Source organism: Ambystoma mexicanum, chromosome 8 (assembly GCF_040938575.1).
Source record: "Ambystoma mexicanum isolate Mex_15411 chromosome 8, UKY_AmexF1_1, whole genome shotgun sequence".
In the NCBI taxonomy this organism is placed as follows: Eukaryota; Metazoa; Chordata; class Amphibia; order Caudata; family Ambystomatidae; genus Ambystoma; species Ambystoma mexicanum.
The window spans coordinates 474,176,510-474,191,061 of NC_090929.1; the positions used below are offsets into that span (position 1 = coordinate 474,176,510).

Below are 14,552 nucleotides of genomic sequence, written 5' to 3' on the forward strand. Positions count from 1 at the left end.
TCCTCCAAACGCTACTGAAGTGTACTACCGTCACAGCCACATTCAAGAGCTAGTCCTACTTTTACATTAGTTGCTCTCTCTCTGTTTTTTACTTTTTAAATCTGGTCACCTTAAGTCTGGGGCTTGTAAAAGGAGTAGCATTGAGAGTGATGGCCCGCTTCATGGAATTTTTTTTGCATGGTTCAAAGTGACTTTGCACTGCTGAAAAGTGACTTTGCACTGCTGAAAAGTGACTTTGTACTACCGACACAAACCCTGATTCATCGATGTGTGCAAAGTGTATTTTTGCAGTGCAAAATCAGTGCAAAGTCATTACAAAGACATTTTTGCAGTACAAATGACTGCAAAAATGTCTTTGTAAAGCCTTTGCACTGCAAAAATACACTTTGCACAGATCCATGAATCAGGGTTTGTGTTGGCAGTGCAGAGGCACTTTTCAGCAGTGCAAAGTCACTTTGAACCATGCCCAAAAATTCCATGAGTCGGGCCCTAACCCTTTTGGGCCACAAGAGGTGGGTGGCCTTGCTCACGCACGCAGACGGCAATTCAAGCACACAGTGTTCGCCTTCACATTTGAGAACCGAAGCATTGACTTAAGGCCAGGTTGTTCCCCATTCCCGTTCCCCTGTTTCCAAAGGGGATACGGGACGCGAGGCTTTGCAGCGTCGGCACGCCGGCCGACGTCACGCACAGCCACGTAGGGATCACCATGGCAACAATAAAAACAAGGAAGCAAACGCCATTAAGGCTTTAAGATCCACGAGGACTCGACCATTAGCAATCGATAGTGACACACGGTAAGGGGCTCATGGAGTCTAACAGTCTATAGAATCTGAGAAACCTGCTTAATAACTACCACTTATATATCTTTACACATGGCTGAACCTTGTTTATGTATCCTTCTCACACAGATCACGAAGGAGTTTTTACGTACTTCAACTTGAACACCCGCGCACCAGGTATAACGCCCATTCTGCACTTACATTTTTTATATGCAGTATCATAGATAAATCCATGCATAGATTTATATACTTTTCCCATTTTTAATTTTTTAGATTAAATACCGTTGACTGACAGGTATAGCACCCATGTGAACCTTTACTTTTTTGATATTGTTACTCGGTGTAAACTTCTGAAATTGGCAGATTCCTTATTGAAGTTTGTATTTGTTCTTGCTTTCCCCATTTCTCATCACACAATCACACGTGCTGTTTGGTATGTAATGTTTTTTATATTATTTACTCAAATTGTGGATCTGTTTTTGAATCTGAATTTGCATTTAAACTATGGTTTGATGATGCTATTAAACAAACAGAATGTGGTTTAGGCCCTGATGAAGGAGCTAGACTCCAAAATGCATAGGCATACATAACCACAACACCTTTTCAGTCTACTAGGATGTATGTGAACACTTGGATTATGCAGCAAAATCTATGAAAAGAAATATTCTGGTATACACATACCACAACAAAATAAATAAATTGTGACGTAACAATTTACCACAAATTCTTTTGATGAATCATTATTTTACATACAACCTACAAAGCAAGGCTCAAGCAAGAACGGCAAAACTTATACCAGAACGACGCAGAGGCCATGCTAAAAGTGTGGGCCTCAAAGAACAGCCGTGACTTCTGGTCCCTGCTAAAAACACCTATCGGCCAGAATCCCCACCAGATTCTCTGAGACGTCACAGAACAACAGTGGATTACACACTTTTCGGAACTCTACGCGCTTCCTCCTTCCTGCTCTCCACCCACTACGCAACCCCAACTCTCAGTGGGCCTTAACGAGCGCTGGACCAACGTCGCCATCATGGAAGACATCCTAACTGCAATCACAAGCCTAAAGTCATCTAGGGCCCCGGGTCCTGACGGATTGTCCAACATAGATCTGAAGCAATATCCCAAAGCCTGGGCTAGAATGATCAGAGAGCTGTTCGACCAATGCGCCCAACGAAAACAGATCCCAAAGAGCTGGACTGAAGCAGTCCTTGTGCCAATCTATAAAAAGGGGACCAGAAGCAACCCGACCAACTACAGACCCATCGTCTTACTGGACATCATTGGAAAAATGTTTGCTTCTCTGATACTCACCAACTTTAAAAAATGGGCTAAGAACTCACCAGCCTTTGACATCTTCCAGACAGGCTTCCAAAAGGGCGCGGGAACAGCAATAAACCTTCTGATCCTCAATACCATCAAGGCAAAAGTGAAGGGAGACGCGCCAAACGTCCACATGGCCAAGATTGACCTGCCACAAATTCTTTTGATGAATCATTATTTTACATACAAGTACTATCTACAAATGTTCTTTAAGTAACTCAGTGCACACAGCACTAACGTGAGCACCAACCTTAGCTGGATTGCTTCTCCAGCTTTTGTTTTTCTCAGTTGGCCTTGCTCACAGGCCTGCACGTGTAGGACTGACACTCATTAGTTGGAGTTGCTAAGGACTCTTTGTGGCCATTATTTTTGGTCACCTACTTTTGGGTCTTTGATGGGAATTACGTTAGGACACACAGAAACAAACAGGGGCCAAAGTGGCCTGGAATAAAGATCACATTTGTTCCTCTACTTTTTAGGAAACCCCACCATCTTTCTCTTACTTTTTGTCACCTGTAAAACCATTCCTAAGGCAGGCAAACAGCACTTTTGTGTTTTGATACCCCCCACTGCAGATTTGAACCTACGGCCTGCTGGGAATGCACAAGTGTCATATCTTGCTGAGCTATCTTGAAGGTATTACCCGCTTTTGCATAATGACGGTTTTGCCCAAAAAAAGTTGCCGTATTTTTTTACAACTTTCTTTTGCTGCAAAAATATAAATCGTAAATCCTCCCTCCCCCTGCTTTTTGTGGTAAAATCAGGAAAAAAATATGGAGGAATGTAATTAGGGAAAAAATAGTGATACATGTATAGATCCAGTGCTTGTTTGCTTTTGTTTATTTCAATATCCATCCCAACCCGCTACATAGCCCTGCGCCCACAATGATAACAGTTTGTCTTCTGCATTTAAGCATGACTAACATTGCTGCAGACACATCTGTGTGTGTCAATGATTTGGCTATAGTCTTTGGCGTGTCCCTAAAGAGGTGCAAATGGTGAGTGATTAGAAATGGAAGGGTGCATGCAGGTGCATTCTGTGGGGGATAATGACTGAAAGTATTGGTGGCCAGTAAAGATGATATGATGGGTTATTTATAATGCGCTTAATACCCAGAGGTTTCTAAGGGTGGACTGGGGATCGAACCTGTGGTGTTCCATGTCTTTGCTTCCAAGGCGAACACGTTGCCCCTGAGCTATCCTCCGGTTGCCCCTGAGCTCTTCTCCCGAGACAATTACAATTACAAATATAATTACAACCCACATTAGAAGGGAAAGTAGTCTATTCGTACTTTCTTTCTGTCTTGATAGTTGTAAAACAGTGTTGGGGTGGAGTGGAGGAAAGACAGGACCCAGGTATGGGGTTTGTATTGGGGAGAGAGTCGGGGTGGGTATGTGGACAATGAGGAGAGGGGAGGTCAGGGAGGGGGAAAGGGGAATACAGTTCTAGTATATTTGTTTACACTTTGACCCCTGGAAACACGTTGTTGTACTCTTAAGTCAATGCTTGGTTTAATCAAGCACTTTTAAGCGGCCAAGGAGTTAACTGCTATACAAATGCCAGATGGTGTGTGTTTTATGCATCCACTGACGACCAAGCACTTCACACAGTCTATTCTTGGACTCCAGAGTCCACACTGTGTCTGACCATGTTCCCAAGCTCCCAACACTCTCATGTCATGAATCTAAACCTCCACAGCGTCTGCATTTATGTCTCAAATTTTTCACTAGGGTCGGGTGACATTTCCAAATGTGAAACAGAACAGGCGAAATTGCCACCGATTTCACTTTGATGCACTTAGCGGAAATTGAAGTGTTCTGCGTGCCTCTTTGACCAGTTTCACACAACCAGCCACACTTTGCGTGCCCTGAAATGTAACGCACCTCTCCCATCGTTATCCTTCGCGCACCTCTTCTGCCTGTTAGGCGCACCCAGCAGCACTTTGCATAGTCCAAAATGTCACCCCCCCCACATTTCGTGGTTTGTTATTCACTGATTTCTCAAGTAAAGCTTGTTGCAAAGCACATGCGCGAGGAGGAACGCACTCTTCACCTTGTGCAAAGCAAGCTGCGAAGTGTGACGTGAGGAAAAGGTGCGCGCGAGAGAAATGCATGTTTTCCTTTGTCCCAAGCAACGCATGAGGTGAAGCACATTCACGAGTAGAAGAAACGAACGCTTCATTAGGGATGAAGGAGAGAGTTACGTAAGCATGTGTGTAAAGTATGCGAAGCACGTGCTTCCAGAAACAATTGAGACACGTTAATTCGCACACACTTTTCTGCGCATGCTCATTCCAAATGAAATGTTGCATGCCAGGTTTACACTCTCTGGCATTTCGCTTCCCACCGCACCGCCAATAGGGTCAAAGTGAAATGGTAGAACAGAGCAAAGTTCCAGTGCTTTCCAGCGGAAATTGCGTGTGACGAGCCATTTCGGCCGCCATATTCCTTACACTGTCTGTCAAGATTCTATCATGCATCCCATGATTACTCAAGCTCCTCATGTCCATGTGCCCCAACATGCTTTCACTATAACTCTATGAACCACAAACTCCCACGCGATTCCCTCTGTTTCCTTGGAGATATGAGGCCTGAGAGGACATGGACTGTTCTCTCCTCTTCAGCGGGACCAAACTTCTTACAAAGTCCAAGCGCATTAGACCGCCACTCCAGAAAGGCAAAGCTCTTCAAACTGTCACATGGCCCCAATGACCAGGCACTCCAAGTATCCTACACTGTCCATTTGCCTGAAGACACTCACACTGTATATCCATTGCCTCCATGATCTTCACACTGCCCATGCATCCTCAAAATGCTAACACTACACTTGTGCCCAAGCTCTCTGCAGTCTCTGCATGTAGCAAGATCCTCATGATGTCCGTCCATGTTCCTCAAGCTCCTCTCTGTAGCCATGTGCCCCAAGCTCTCCATACTCTACATGCAGCATGTTCGTCACACTGTCCACACATGTTCATCAAGCTCTATGTAGCCATGTGCCTCAAGCTCTCCACACTCTATGCATGCAGCAAGAGCCTCACACTGTCCAAACATGTTCAGCAAACTCGGTATCCATGAGCGCCAAGCTCTCCACATAATGTATGAAACACTATGTCACAATGCGGTTACTGCTGCAGCCAGTCACCCCCTTTACAGTACCTTAAGGTCTGTCACTAATGGTGATGCTGTGTCTTCCTGTGGCTGATGAGCAAAGCTGGCTTTAGACAGGGCTGATTTCAGGCAGGTTGAAAGGCTGGGGCTGTCCCCTGATGACACATGATGGAGCCCTGACCCCTCTTCTTTCTTCAGTGCCCTGTGCACCATACGGGGCCACCCGCACTGAACACCCAGTCTGCACGAGTGGAAGTCTGCCCACGCTCACGGCAGCGACCTGCGGCCCTTCATCATCTTCAGGGTGAGCCCCATTAGCTCGAATCACTGGGGATCACTGCCTTGCGCAACTGCCTTCTTCTGGCCCGGCTCCTCATCAATGCATTGTTAGATGCATGGGGCGGACCGCAGTCTTCACTCCAGCTGCTCCGCTAGTCAGCCCGGATCTTCCTTCACCCAGGTCGCTCAACGGGAAACCCTGGACTTCCTCCCCCCTTCCTTTTCCCTCAGGTTGGCACGCAAGGTTATCGTCACCACTCCACCCTCCAGGATGAAGCACGCTTCGCCGCTCTCTACTCTTCACCTCCTGGGCTGTGCCTGGCATACGCAGCCCGGGAGGACTAGGAAGGCCCACCTCACTGGCCACAAGGTGGCCCGTGAAGCGGCATGGCCGGGCAGTCTGGGCCACCTCCCGCGACACTCATACGGCCCGAGCCGGGCTTTTCTTAATTGCCCCAGGCAGCACCTGGCATGCACACTGGCCCTTGGATACCGCAGGGCCCATCCGGTTTGGCCACCAGGCAGGCTGACTGGTGCCACGACCCTGTGTTGGCCGAGCTGCCCCTTACATTAGCAGCTTGGCCCGCTGGTTCAGTCTCTGTGGGGGGCTCAACACATACCACCTGATACAATTTTGAGAATTAAGGCCCTGTGGGGCCTCACGAGGCAGCAACCCACCCACGTAAGTCTTCATATTCTTCTCCTTTCTTTTTCTCTTTTCCAACTGTTTTGGTCTAAATCCTCTTTGGATTCTCTCCCCTGCCCAGCCCATTCTGGGGAATAGGAATTGTATTCTCTTGTTCTTTTCTTTTAACATTCCATCTAGCTCCATGGTGAGCTGGATGGTTCAGTCCAAAGCAAACACAGGACACCCAAATAAAAATCACACTAAACTTTATTAAAATACTTTATTACAGGCTGGCAAGATGGCGGCGGAGACAGAGGGATGCGAGTGAGGCTCCTTCCCGCAGGGCCGCACAAGAGGAACACGGCAAAAAGGCAATTGATGTCAGATAAAACAGATGCAGTGCCTCATACTCCTCTGATACCTCCAGGACACTAGGAGTGAAGCAGGCGACACCGTTTGTGGAGTCCTGGGGAGACAGAGCCGTGGCGGACCGGACAGCCCCCCCCCGATCCAGGAGCTCCATACGAGCCCGCCTGCAAAGCAGCGGCACAGCCGATGAGGAAAATCCAGTGCCGCGCGAGGCTCAGAGGGCCACGGAGAGCAGCACACCAGCCGGCCCTGTGATATAGTGGGACGCCACACAGGGCAGCAGGGGATTCCAAACGGGCGGCAGGCCAGTCCCAGGCAGCCGCAGGGCAGAGAGGAGGCCATAGCAGGTGGTGAGCGAGGGCCCCCCCATCAGAGAGCAGTGTTTCGGGACACAGGAGAAGGTACGGCAGCACGACCCGGTGGTGCAGGGGTTGTGGGCCCCCCCTTACATCCCACCAGTAGGTGAAGGGCCGGTGGTGGGTGGTGCTCCCTCCTCTCCTTTAACACCCCCCCTTTCGGTCTCCACTGCTTGGATCCGGATCCGCGGGCGAGAACCGGGGTAAATAGGTGTGGGGGGTTGGGGGGCGCGTGCCCAGAACACGGCCGGCGTCAGCATCAAAGGCGGTACCGGTCATTTGTGGAGGCCCCTGCCCCCCCTTCGCGCAAATACCAGCTGTGATGGAGCTGGGCGGCCATGTGGCAAGGAAGGGGGACCGGGACTCATAAGCTGGTGGCAACCCACGGTCAACAGCAGCAGAAGATCACTGGGCCTCAGACCCATAAGGGACATCAGAACCATCGGCCTCAACCCCTCAATAGCAACCGCCCTCCCGCCCTAAGGAGAACTGCGTCAGTGCGCAGAGGGTGCAACGAAAGTTTGGGAATCGCCACGGCCAACAACATAGTACACCCATACAAGAGCCATGTCGAAAGCCAAGGGGAAAGGGGGCACGACACAAGCGAACTCGAAAACAAACAAACAAGAAGCCAGCCTAATACAAATGTGGTCGACGGAACCCCAGGCGAGCACTAGAGGAAGAGTACAAGGAGACCACCCCGGTGAACAGAACCCACCTACCCATGAACACCCGCCACCAACAAGGGAAGACATGCACGCCTGGTTTGTGGAACTACAAGAAAAGTTCATGACAACGGTGCAGGATCAGTTCGCCACACTGAGAAACGACATGAAACAGGTGGTCCAGGAATTGAAAGTAGACGTAGCCAGAATAGAAGAGAGGACAGACACGCTCGAGAAACTCCTCACGGGCGGTAGAAGAAAATGCACAGCTAAGCAACGAGACACAGGAACACCTAGTGAGACTAACCCGCAACCTAGAACTGCAATGTGAGGACCTGGAAAATCGCTCTAGAAGATCAAATATACGTATTAAAAATATGGCGTAGTCGGTATAAGATAAGGACCTCAAAAAAGCAGTTCAGGAAGTGTTCAGAGACATTTTAGAGGTACACTAGGTGGAAGAAGTTGGAATCGACAGGGTACACCGGGTGGGCCCTAGACGAACGGGCGAGCCATGGCACGTCCGAGGGACGTGTTGGTAGCTCTTTCCTCATATCCCCAAAAGGAGCAGATTTTAAGGAAGGTGAGACGGATCGACCACATTAGGATGAATGGATCGGACATCCAGTTATACCAAGACCTTGCCTTTGGGAAACTGCAAAAAAGAAGGGAGATGGCTACACTGGTCAAAGAGCTGGTTACGAGGGGAATTCGCTATAAATGGGCGTTTCCATTTGGATTGCTGTTCACTTGGGAAGGCAAACAACATAGGGTTACCACCTATGAGGAAGGGCTCCACATAATAGACATACAAATTGAAGGGACTGGGGAAAGGAGTAGCCTGGAGGGAAGAGAGAACCGCAGCAAACCAAGAGGGTGGATAACGGTCCAACAAAAGAAGAAACAAGCAGGAAAAGAGCCCTGCTGAATGGCCACCGAGCAGTAAGGGGAAATTCGATGAGCGAGCAACAACACGGGAGGCAATGAGAGTCAAGTAGGAGGTAGGAGAGGAGATTTGATGAGGACATCCAGAGAAACAGCGAAGAGGCGGCCCTGTGGAGGGCCTCGGTATGGGAACCCAATAAGGACACAAGGAAATGCAGGGTTTAGGATCCCCCGCAAAGGTTACCCTGAGTAAAAAGAGGGACAGGAGCATTGTGCTCAACACCCTAGCAACCTTAGGTACCTGGGCCCCCCTCGGGTCTTATGTTGTGGTGAAGTTTATAGTTGGGGGGGGGAGTTGATTGGTTTTGTGGGGGGAGGGATTGAACACCCAGAAGTCGGCGAGGAAATTAAATGGAGGGGAATCTGGGCTTTCATCAAGGGCTAAGGCATAATGGGTAAACTAAAGATACTAACTTATCACATAAAGGGCCTGAACACCCCAGTGAAGAGGAAAAAACTGGAAAATGTGCTAGGGAAGGAAAAGCCGAACATCATATTATTGCAAGAAACTCATATTAAAGTCCAGGATAAGATGAAATTTCATTTTAGGGGCTACAGGTTGTTCATGCAGTCTAATGCCAAAGAGAAGCGAGCATGGGTCCTGATTGCATTTAAAGATGGGGGGACGCTCGGCTCACAGACACTCTAGTAGATGGGAACAGGAGGTTCGCTTTTGTTAATGTAATGATAGACATAAAATGCTTCACCCTAGCATCAATATACACACCCAATACGGGTCAGGATGGCTTTCTGCGGGACACTCTGGGGAAACTAGAGAACTTTGCAAAGGGGGAGGTGATTATAGGGAGGGACTTAAATATGGCCTGGTATCCACAATTAGGAAGGAGCTCAGGGGGACACCAGGGGGCACTATCAAAGAAACTCAAGCAATTGATGAATCATATGGCACTCTGTGATGTATGGACGGAACTCAAGGGGCAACAGAAGTGTTACACATACTTCTCGCAGGTATACAATACAATGTCAAGAATAGACTACTTCTGGGCCTCGGTGGGTTTGATGAGCTCTATACAAGGGGTGGAAATAGGATCAATCTCCCTGTCAGACCATGCCCCATTATGGATGGATCTAATAACCCCGGGGAGGGAGAGAGGGCTATGGCGATGGAGGCTCCCCAATGACCTACTTCAAGACACGGTATTAGGGGAAACGATAGGGGACAAGATAAGCGAATATTTTGAGCAAAATGACACGGGAGATGTCCCATTGGGTACAGCTTGGGAAGCATCTAAAGCGGCAATCCGCAGCCACTTGATAGCCCTAAAGGCCTCTAGAGACAAACAGAGATACAACTGGGAAAGAGAACTAGAACAGAAGCTAAGGGAAATACAAGAAGAACTTGTGCGTCACCCCACCCGCAGTCTAAAGAAAGCGCTAAGGCATGTGCAAGGGCAACTAGAAGCACTATGCACCAAAAGGGCAGAGAAGAACCTCCTGTACCTCAGGCAAAGGTACTACTTAAAGGCCAATAAGACAGATAAATATCTGGCCAGACAATTACGTACTTTACAAAAGTTGATGACGATTATGAATATCCGAAACTCAAGGGGGGAGACACTCACACGCACACACGATATAGGGGAAGCCTTTAAGGAATTCTATCAAACGCTTTATGCATCAGATAATCTGGATAGTGGCGACCAAGAAGTGTATTTAAAAACTCTCCCCATTCCACGAATAGCAGAGGAGGACAATATTACACTGGAGGGCTCAATTAGGGAAGAGGACCTGAAAAAGGCAATAACAGATCTTCCGATAAATAAAGCGCCAGGCCCAGATGGCTTCACGGCCCACTACTATACAAAATATGGGGACCTCTTGGTACCATTCTTAACCAGACTATTTAACATGTTTAAAGACAGCGGAAACGTGACCCAGTCAATGAATGAAGCCAAGGTGCTGGTCTTTCATAAACTAGGGAAAGATCCCTCCAACCCTAGCTCATTTCGCCCTATAGCCCTGATTAACTTGGACTCTAAGATCTACACAAAAATCCTGGCGGCGAGACTGTCCCCACTATTACCAGACCTGATAAACTCCGACCAATCAGGCTTTATTCCGGGCCGACAAACTCATGATAACCTCAGAAGACTAGTTCACCTGGTGGAGAAGATGGGCATCACCCACACCCCGGCAATTCTGCTTTCGTTAGATGCCAAAAAAGGCTTTTGACCGGGTGGAATGGTCGCTACTATTCAAAACGGTCCACTATATGGGATTTGGTGAGCAATACATAAAAATGATAAGAGCCAATTACAATACCCCATCCATCAGGATGGCAATAAATGGGGAGGTAACGGGCAGAGTGGATATTACAAGGGGCACAAAGCAGGGATGCCCGCTATCCCCCCTCTTATATCCCATATTCCTGGAACCATTTTTAATCAGAATCAGAGAATCCACCAACGTGGAAGGTATAGGGATGGCTGGCAGACAAGACAAAGTGATAGCCTATGCAGATGATATGTTGCTTACATTAGCGAACCCGGGGAAGTCTTGGCCTGAAATTGTTAGAGAACTAGAGACATTTGGGATAATATCCGGTCTGAGAATCAACTGGAAAAAATCAGAAATATTGGTCTTGGCTGGGGATAGAGGGGAAATAGAAAGGGTGGCTGCCTCATTAAATTTGAAAATAGCAGAAAAAGGGATTAAGTACTTAGGAATTACAATGATGCACAGGGTGGATATGCTCTACAAGGGAAACTACCCCCTGCTTCTTGAAGCCATAAGAAGGGACCTGGAACGCTGGAATCCACTAACGGTTTCATGGTGGGGGTGAATACAGGCAGTAAAGATGAATATTCTCCCTTGGCTGCTATACTTGTTCCAGGCCCTCCCAATTAGGGTTCCGGGGTCCTTCTTTAAAACTCTCACCAAGGAAATATTTTATTATATATGGAAAAGGAACCTCCCATGAATGGCCAGAGCAGTCCCTACAGCACCGACACGAGCAGGGGGAATGTCGCTCCCACACTTTCTGAAATACTATCAAGCAGTGCAATTTAGGGTATTAAAAGAGTGGCTGGGGGAAGACCAACAAACTATTTGGGCAAAACAAGACAAGCCACTGGCCAGATCCCCACTGGTGGAATTGCTCTAGAAAGAGAAACAATATAGGCATCCAAACCTCTGCATTAGCGAACTCATGAAAGCCACGCTAGATGTATGGGATGAACAAATACAGAGGGGGGTATTGACCACAGCACTAGCACCTTTCACAACCATACTCAGGAACCCTCAGTTCCCACCGGGTATGGAAAAGGGGTCCTTCAAGAATTGGGAGATGGCGGGATGCACAAAAATAGGCAAAATGTTCCAAGACCAGGAAATCAGGTCGTTTGAGGCCTGCAAAGCTCTTTTAAGCCTCTCTGTTTTGGACAAATATAAATATGATCAACTCAGGCATTGGCTGGCATCTCCAGATGTTAGGAGAGCGGCCTCGAGGGGCTTCACTCCCTTCGAAAAATACATACTTTCTGACCCGGGGTCCAAGAAATGAGTCTCGTCACTTTATAGCTCCATTAATTCCCACAAAGAGGAAGTTAAATGGACCTACATGTTGAAATGGGAAAAAACTGTGGGGGGAGTTATACGAAAACAACACTGGGTAGATCTGCCCAAACAAGGGAAATGTGGATAAAAATAATGACTAAATGGCACTATACACCAGAAAAGCTACACCCAATGTACCCTCAAATACCCAAACAGTGTTGGGGAGGATACTTGGAAGCACATCTGGTGGGACTGCCCAGGGATCAAGGGATTTTGGAGCACTTGGGGAGAAGGTTTGGTTATGCGGGATGAAAGACCAGACAGCAAAGCGATACACAAAATCGCAATGGAGAAGCTTCATGGGGTTAGTTATGGCGGCATGGGCGGTGATCGCCCAAAACTGGAAACAACGAGACCCACCACTAGTGTTCACATGGCTTCAGAAGGTCTGGATGCTGATGTCAATGGAAAAGCTAACACACACTATACAGGATTCAAGCGGATCCTTCATGAAGGAATGGGGAACGGTTTTAGAATACCTGCAATCGGACTACATGATACAATGGTGCCCACACAAAATAAGAATATCAGACATTTTCGGGATTTGATTTGACTCCAAGTGAAAGAACTCGATCTTCCGGGGGGAGGAGGAAAAGGGGAGGAGGAGGAAGTTGGGGGTTGATCTCCAGTTATGTGTTTGTTTTTGGAAATAATAAAAACATGTTGGAAAAAAAATACTTTATTACTCTGGTGTCTGCATCTTTATTTAGTGGGTGTTCCCTTAGGAGACAAGCACATAGCTCCTACTAGCCAGGCCCAGTGAGGCCACGGGGCTACAATACTTCCCCCTTCGGGAATCTGCCATCCCTGTGAATGCCACTCACAGCGATGCTATGCGGTGTCGCTATGAAGATGCCCCTGGGCCTCCGAAGCTCTGCAAACTCTCATAAATGCCATGAGACCCTGCATCAAGCACAACACACTGACTCAGTAGTGGCTTTTACTCTAAATCTTTGAATCTGAAGGCCAATATTTAATATGACAAAACTAGAACAGATATTCCTAGAATACAAAACGAAAATCCAGTATTGGCTTAAATTGTCAAACAAGACATGGGGCCACTTGGCAGCCATACGCTCTCTGTTCCCCTTTACCAAGTGATCTCCAGCTATTCATCCATAGACTCATCCTCCTCATACTATCTTTCCAGGGCCCAAGGCAATCACAGGAAATAGTGAATGTCCCACATCACAATTATAGCTTAACAAAACATAACAAAAGACATAATAAAATGAACCAACACTGGATAGCCAATTATGCAAAGACACAAACAGCTGCATATAGTTGTATTCTCTTACTCCGCAACCCAATAGAACTATGCAGTAACACCCATATAACTCACAAGAGCTGTGCATTTACACTCTTATGACACATTCAAATGCATCCTCTAGTGTAAATTGCAGAGATCTGTAGAGCTGCACCTTTGTCCCCTACTGGCAACTTCAAGATCAACCTACTGCCACCATGTATGCAAGGACGTAACTGCAGTACAGAGAAGGAAGCGTGCACAGAAGGAGTGACAGAAAAGGAGACTCAATTGGTAACTTACAAATCAGAGAACTCAGAAAACAAACTACGCTCTAAGTCAGGCATCCAACGCAGGTCTGTGGTCACGCAGGTGTTGCAATCCTGTTGGACGGCCCACTTTCCCTCTTCCACTAACCCAGCACTCATGGTTCATTGGCAGTTACTTTGCACTTACATGCATACATCGCATGCAGCTTAACAATCCCTGGATCTGTTCCCAGAGGAAAGATGGGAGAAGCTTAAACACATCCAGGATCCAGACTACATATGGACTGCCTGGACACATGTGCGGCACATTACGCAATCAACCGCAGTCCCTCTATTAAATCTTCTGCACGTCCTCTTGCCCTGACATTTGAGCACACACAACATTAAACACACAAATAACCCACTTCACCTCCGACTATGTGCTTCCTGCTTCCATTTACTCCAATTCCCTCTGAACCAACGTCCTTACTTTTCCCCCGCAGACCCAGGTCTGGAAGGCCAGGCTTGGTCTAAGAATGTCATGTGCACTCATCGCTGGGAGACCACCACTGTCTGTTCATATGGTGTCTGTTAACTGCTCAAACAGTGCCGTGAAACGCACGAGACATGCAGGGCCCGATTCTGAGGTGCATGCAAAAATAGAAAAGTGTTGCTCCATGGAGGAAGAACACTTTTTCTTAAAAGAAACATATTCTGTTAAAGTAAGAATGCAGTGGTCGGGCACATGCCTTTTGCATGTGCCTGATGAATGGCCTGACAACAGCCCTAGCAACCATTATTAATTCAGGGCGGGCACTGCAAGGACATTCGCCTTGCAAAGCCTTGGTTTTGCAACTCCAAAGGGAGTTAAAATGCAGCATCTATGAAGTGTCGTTCACATATACTGCACACGTTTTAGCCTTTATAAGAAAGGCATTCCTGAGATGGCAGCACCGCTTTTCTAATTTATAGAACGTTCAAGGAGACTTTTGAAAATCAAAAAAGTGGCAAACTTTTCAGGAATCTT

At 47.5% G+C, this 14,552-nt stretch overlaps 1 long non-coding RNA gene across 1 annotated transcript in view; it reads left to right on the plus strand.

The window, feature by feature from the left end:
- The first annotated feature begins 730 nt into the window (after positions 1-730).
- Positions 731-14,552, plus strand: part of LOC138473613 (uncharacterized) — a 100,601-nt gene continuing 86,779 nt past the window's right edge. Inside the window, exons 1-2 of the long non-coding RNA XR_011268813.1 lie at positions 731-797; positions 912-959. This is a non-coding gene — a long non-coding RNA (uncharacterized lncRNA). The remainder of the gene's footprint in view (positions 798-911; positions 960-14,552) is intronic.